The 7129-nt window shown below is 50.0% G+C and overlaps 1 non-coding gene across 1 annotated transcript in view; it reads left to right on the top strand.

The window, feature by feature from the left end:
* Window positions 1–6970: 6970 nt before the first annotated feature.
* The window catches only part of LOC134545128 (small subunit ribosomal RNA), a 1990-nt gene continuing 1831 nt past the window's right edge, over window positions 6971–7129 (top strand). Inside the window, exon 1 of the ribosomal RNA XR_010078283.1 lies at window positions 6971–7129. This exon is cut by the window's right edge and continues 1831 nt beyond it. This is a non-coding gene — a ribosomal RNA (small subunit ribosomal RNA).

Here is a 7129-nt window from a genome sequence, read left to right as displayed (position 1 = left end):
GGGGAAATAATCCTCGGTAATTTAACATGTTAAATTAACATGTGTATTAACACAGGCTTGGAGAAGCATGCCTGCGGGACTCTGCAATACATTGAGCGGGGAGCCAGAAAATTCTGGCGGCGACCGAGGCCTCTGCGGCCGAGGAAATGGTCATTGGTAATTTTACATGTTAAATTAACATGTGTATTAACACAGGCTGGGAAAAGCAAGCCTGCGGGACTCTGCAATATATTGAGCGGGGAGCCAGAAAATTCTGGCGGCGACCGAGGCCTCCACGGCCGGGGAAATAATCCTCGGTAATTTAACATGTTAAATTAACATGTGTATTAACACAGGCTGGGAGAAGCAGGCATTCTGGACTTTGAAAAATTTCGAGCAGGGGCCGGAGAAATTCTCCCGGCGACCGAGGCCTCCGCGGCCGGGAGAACACTCGGCGCTCGGGCTCCGCGTGTACCCGCGGCAAGGCCCATGTTGGGTTATATAGGGGGTAGTGGTGTCCCGAGGGGGAAAAAATTAACATGTTAAATACAGCTTCCAGGCAATAGAAAAATGTCTCGGCGACGGAAGGCACCACTACCCGGCGAATTCCCGCCCCTCTGACTCCGTGCGCCAGCCTGTAATAGCGAATCGGGACTTAGAAAAAATTCGAGCAGGGAGCCAGACAATTCTGTCGGCGACCGAGGCCTCCGTGGCCGGGGAAATAATCCTCGGTAATTTTACATGTTAAATTAACATGTGTATTAACACAGGCTTGGAGAACCAAGCCTGCGGGACTCTGCAATACATTGAGCGGGGAGCCAGAAAATTCTGGCGGCGACCGAGGGCCTCCGCGGCCGGGGAAATAATCCTCGGTAATTTTACATGTTAAATTAACATGTGTATTAACACAGGCTTGGAGAACCAAGCCTGCGGGACTCTGCAATACATTGAGAGGTGAGCCAGAAAATTCTGGCGGCGACCGAGGCCTCCGCGGCCGAGGAAATGGTCCTCGGTGATTTTACATGTTAAATTAACATGTGTATTAACACAGGCTGGGAGAAGCAAGCCTGCGGGACTCTGCAATATATTGAGCGGGGAGCCAGAAAATTCTGGCGGCGACCGAGGCCTCCACGGCCGGGGAAATAATCCTCGATAATTTAACATGTTAAATTAACATGTGTATTAACACAGGCTGGGAGAAGCAGGCATTCTGGACTTTGAAAAATTTCGAGCAGGGGCCGGAGAAATTCTCCCGGCGACCGAGGCCTCCGCGGCCGGGAGAACTTCGGCGCTCGGGCTCTGCGTGTACCCACCGCAAGGCCTATTTTGGGTTTTATAGGGGGTAGTGGTGTCTCTGGAGGGAAAAAATACACGGTAAATATTGCAGCCAGAGCCTATGGCAATCTGTTGGCGACCGAGGCCTCCACACCCCGGCAAATTTTCGGCTCTCGGACTGTGTGTATTCCACTGGAGACAGGCCTGCGGGACTCTGTAATATATTGAGCCGGGAGCCAGAAAATTCTGGCGGCGACCGAGGCCTCCGCGGCCGAGGAAAAGGTCATTGGTAAAATTACATGTTAAATTAACATGTGTATTAACACAGGCTGGGAGAAGCAGGCATTCTGGACTTAGAAAAATTTCGAGCAGGGGCCCGAGAAATTCTCCCGGCTACGAGGCCTCCGCGGCCGGGAGAACTCTCGGCGCTCGGGCTCCGCGTCTACACATGGGGAGCGGGCAGCCAGAAAATTCTGGCGGCGACCGAGGCCTCCGCGGCCGAGGAAATGGTCCTTGGTGATTTTACATGTTAAATTAACATGTGTATTAACACAGGCTGGGAGAAGCAAGCCTGCGGGTCGCTGCAATATATTGAGCGGGGAGCCAGAAATTTCTGGCGGCGACCGAGGCCTCCGCGGCCGGGGAAATAATCCTCGGTAATTTTACATGTTAAATTAACATGTGTATTAACACAGGCTTGGAGAAGCAAGCATGCGGGACTCTGCAATATATTGAGCAGGGAGCCAGAAAATTCTGGCTGCGACCGAGGCCTCTGCGGCCGAGGAAATGGTCATTGGTAATTTTACATGTTAAATTAACATGTGTTTTAACACAGGCTGGGAGATGCAGGCATTCTGGACTTAGAAAAATTTCGAGCAGGGGCCAGGGAAATTCTCCCTGCGACCGAGGCCTCCGCGGCCGGGAGAACTCTCGAAAACCACCTCGTTCGTGGTTGTTTGTCGTGCGGGGCGAATCGGGAAATCTAGCAAATAGCTGAAGACATTCTCCCGGCGATGGAGGTCTCGGCGGCCGGGAAAAACGCCCGCGCTCGGGCGTTGCGCGCCCCCTTGGCAAGGCCCATTTTGCGTTATATAGGGGGTAGTGGTGTCACGAGGGGAAAAAATTAACATGTTAAATACTGCTCCCAGGCAATTGTAAAATGTCTCGGCGACGGAAGGCACCACTACCCGGCATATTTACGCCCCTCGGACTCCGTGCGCCAGCCTGTAATAGCGAATCGGGACTTAGAAAAAAAATTCGAGCAGGGAGCCAGAACATTTTCCCGGCGATCGAGGCCTCCGCGGCCGAGGAATTTGTCATTGGTGATTTTGCATGTTAAATTAACATGTGTATTAACACAGGCTTGGAGAAGCAAGCCTGCGGGACTCTGCAATACATTGAGCGGGCAGCCAGAAAATTCTGGCGGCGACCGAGGCCTCCGCGGCCGGGGAAATAATCCTCTGTAATTTTACATGTTAAATTAACATGTGTATTAACACAGGCTTGGAGAAGCAAGCCTGCGGGACTCTGCAATACATTGAGCGGGGAGCCAGAAATTTCTGGCGGCGACCGAGGCCTCTGCGGCCGGGATAATAATCCTTGGTAATTTTACATGTTAAATTAACATGTGTATTAACACAGGCTGGGAGAACTAGGCATTCTGGACTTTGAAAAATTTCGAGCAGGGGCCGGAGAAATTCTCCCGGCGACCGAGGCCTCCGCGGCCGGGAGAACTCTCGGCGCTCGGGCTCCGCGTCTACCCATGGGGAGCGGGCAGCCAGAAAATTCTGGCGGCGACCGAGGCCTCCGCGGCCGAGGAAAAGGTCATTGGTAATATTACATGTTAAATTAACATGTGTATTAACACATGCTGGGAGAAGCAGGCATTCTGGACTTTGAAAAATTTCGAGCAGGGGCCGGAGAAATTCTCCCGGCGACCGAGGCCTCCGCGGCCGGGAGAACTCTCGGCGCTTGGGCAGCGCGTCTACCCATGGGGAGCGGGCAGCCAGAAAATTCTGGCGGTGACCGAGGCCTCCGCGGCCGAGGAAATGGTCCTTGGTGATTTTACATGTTAAATTAACATGTGTATTAACACAGGCTGGGAGAAGCAGGCATTCTGGACTTAGAAAAATTTCGAGCAGGGGCCGTTGAAATTCTCCCGGCGACCGAGGCCTCCGCGGCCGGGAGAACTCTCGGCGCTCGGGCTCCGCGTGTACACGCGTCAAGGCCCATTTTGGGTTATATAGGGTGTAGTGGTGTCTCTGGAGGGAAAAAATACACGGTAAATATTGCAGCCAGAGCCTATGGCAATCTGTTGGCGACCGAGGCCTCCACACCCCGGCAAATTTTCGGCTCTCGGACTGTGTGTATTCCACTGGAGACAGGCCTGCGGGACTGTGCAGTATATTGAGCGGGGAGCCAGGAAAATCTCCCGGCGACCGAGGCCTCCGCGGCCGAGGAAATGGTAATTGGTGGTTTTGCATGTAAAATTAACATGTGTATTAACACAAGCTGGGATGAGAGGAATTTGGCGGCGACCGAGGCCTCCTCACCCCGGCAAAATATCAGCTACCGGGCTCTGCATATTCCTACAGAAGCAGGCCTGCAGGACTCTGCAATATATTGAGCGGGAACCAGAAAATTCTGGCGGCGACCGAGGCCTCCGCGGCCGAGGAAAATTGTCATTGGTGGTTTGCATGTAAAATTAACATGTGTATTAACACAAGCTGTGACCAGAGGAATTTGGCGGCGACCGGGGCCTCCACACCCCGGCAAAATATCAGCTACCGGGCTCTGCTTATTCACATTCAAGCAGGCATTAGGGACTCTGAAAAGTTTCGGGCGGGGAGCCAGAAAATTCTCCCGGCCACAGAGCCCTCCCTCCCGAGAGTCTGTGTAAATGCCTGTTATACAGGCCCCATGAATTCCAGCCTTATAGGTTATTTTAAGTCTCCGTTCGTGGTTGTTCGTAAACAACTGCGATTCGGGATTTTGACCTATTTCCTATGATCATGTTCCCGGAAGTTAGCCAGCCTCTTTCAGTCAAAATCTCATATTTTGGGTACCTTTGTGAACCCATCGATAGGCCCATTTTGGGTATATTAGGGGGACATGCAATCGGGAAAAATTGGAATTATTTGCAATATGGAAAGAATATGTACATAAATGAAAAGGGAGTCCCCCCGAGTTTTCTCGCCCTATATATATTGCAAAAATATCCAATTAATTATTGTGGAACCTGTAGCACCTTTCTATGAAGCAGAATTAACATTACAGAACGGTTTGAATGCTACCACCTCAGTTTCTCTACAATGCATTGGATTTCAAAGAGGTGAATTACTGTGGATGGTACTGTTGTATGGCTAACAAATCGTCTGGGAAACAATGCAGAATTAAATTAAGAAGGTTGTATGTTTTCTGTTACATGGTGGAGGTGCCCTCTAGTACACAGTAAAATGTTTTGTGGACTGCAGCTCCTTGAGGAATTAATTCAGTATGGGTCTTGTAGTGGTCTGAAAGTGGATGATGAAAAAGAATGTATAATGGTATTCAGAGCACCTCGCGGTGAAGCGGACATGCTACCTCAAAATGCTTGATTGATTCATGCCCAGTTCCCCCAAGAAGCGGTACATTGAAAAAATTGATTTACTTTGTGGATGATACTAGCAAATACTATCCGCTGGGGGAAGTAAGCAGAAATTTGGTGGTCGTATGTTTGTTACATGGTAGAGGTGCTTTCTAGTACACAATGAAATGCTTGGTGTACCGCTGCTCCTTGAAGAATTAATTCCATATGGGTCTAGCCGTGGTCTTAACTGTGAACACGAAGAACTATCTAAAGTGGCCTATCTGTCTGAACTGCAATACACAAGCTGCGAGCCAATGCTATACCTTTCTCAGGTAACGAGCTCTTGTGCGGCGATTCGATTGGATGCGAAATGGTGGGGAACGCGTGTCCGGTCGTCTTAACCAAGTAATGGTTCCCCTCTGTTAACAATGAAATGTTTGATGGATCGCAGCTCCCTGAGAGACAAGTTTCAAAGGGGTTAGTCGCGGTCTTCAATCCTGGCCAAGGTGCAGTCACCATCTATAAGAGATACCTGCTTTACTGAAGGGTAGCAAGAGTTCCCTTGCCCGCATGTTGCTCCGTGGGGGTATATCAGTATAAAGGTAGAAGAAGCCATGATCGGAGCTTCGGTGGATGAGATTGGCGGAGAAGACATGTTCTTGTCTATCTGGTAGATCAGGGGGGTGGCAGCTGATCCGGAGAAAGCAAGCGGACTCCCGATGTTCCGTCGACTCCCAATGTACACTTGAAACATGCACATTTGGGTGGCGAGGGGGCGTTGTGGCCATCCGAAAACATGTCTTCATCTCTCTTATTGGTGGACCGCTGCTCCTTGAAGAATTAATTCCATATGGGTCTAGTCTTGGTGATAACTGTGAACACTAAGAACTATCTAAAGTGGCCTATCTGTCTGAACTGCAATACACTAGCTGCGAGCCAATGCTATACCTTTCTTAGGTAACGAGCTCTTGTGCGGCAATTCGATTGGATGCGAAATGGTGGGGAACGCGTGTCCTATCGTCTTAACCAAGTAATGGTTCCCCTCTGTTAACAATGAAATGTTTGATGGATCGCAGCTCCCTGAGAGACAAGTTTCAAAGGGGTTAGTCGCGGTCTTCAATCCTGGCCAAGGTGCAGTCACCATCTATAAGAGATACCTGCTTTACTGAAGGGTAGCAAGAGTTCCCTTGCCCGCATGTTGCTCCGTGGGGGTATATCAGTATAAAGGTAGAAGAAGCCATGATCGGAGCTTCGGTGGATGAGATTGGTGGAGAAGACATGTTCTTGTCTATCTGGTAGATCAGGGGGGTGGCAGCTGATCCGGAGAAAGCAAGCGGACTCCCGATGTTCCGTCGACTCCCAATGTACACTTAAAACATGCACATTTGGGTGGCGAGGGGGCGTTGTGGCCATCCGAAAACATGTCTTCATCTCTCTTATTGGTGGACCGCTGCTCCTTGAAGAATTAAATCCATATGGGTCTAGTCTTGGTGATAACTGTGAACACTAAGAACTATCTAAAGTGGCCTATCTGTCTGAACTGCAATACACTAGCTGCGAGCCAATGCTATACCTTTCTCAGGTAACGAGCTCTTGTGCGGCAATTCGATTGGATGCGAAATGGTGGGGAACGCGTGTCCTATCGTCTTAACCAAGTAATGGTTCCCCTCTGTTAACAATGAAATGTTTGATGGATCGCAGCTCCCTGAGAGACAAGTTTCAAAGGGGTTAGTCGCGGTCTTCAGCCCTGGCCAAAGGTGTTTAGAAATGAATACTTTTCGGACCAGTGGGCAAATTAGTTCACAGCGAGCCCACGGGCCAACGGTCTGCTCCCGCAGTGGGCCGCGCCCGAATGTGGGCACCGATCAATATAATTTGAAATCCACTCGCCAAGTACCATGCGAGTTTCTAAGAGCGCGATATATTCGCCAGTGAAAGCCTTGGAAGTTTGGCCTCGCCTACTCCCTAGGAAAATTAATTAGAGATGGAAGGAAAGACTTTGCAATTGCAAAGCGGGTGTCGATATTGGGAAGTCGCCCCCGTACTTGTTGATACAGAAGGAAAAAAAAATGTACATCATAAGATTCGGACCCGGTGCTCTGCGGACCCGGGAGGTTCCTCCGAACGAAAAAAAAAGCTGCTAGCAGCTCCCTGGTTGATCCTGCCAGTAGTCATATGCTTGTCTCAAAGATTAAGCCATGCATGTCTAAGTGCAAGCCAAAATAAGGTGAAACCGCGAATGGCTCATTAAATCAGTTATGGTTCCTTAGATCGTACCACATGACTTGGATAACTGTGGTAATTCTA

Source organism: Bacillus rossius, unplaced genomic scaffold, assembly GCF_032445375.1.
Source record: "Bacillus rossius redtenbacheri isolate Brsri unplaced genomic scaffold, Brsri_v3 Brsri_v3_scf589, whole genome shotgun sequence".
In the NCBI taxonomy this organism is placed as follows: Eukaryota; Metazoa; Arthropoda; class Insecta; order Phasmatodea; family Bacillidae; genus Bacillus; species Bacillus rossius.
Note: the sequence above shows the minus strand (reverse complement) of the source record. Positions and strands in the feature narration are given on the sequence as shown.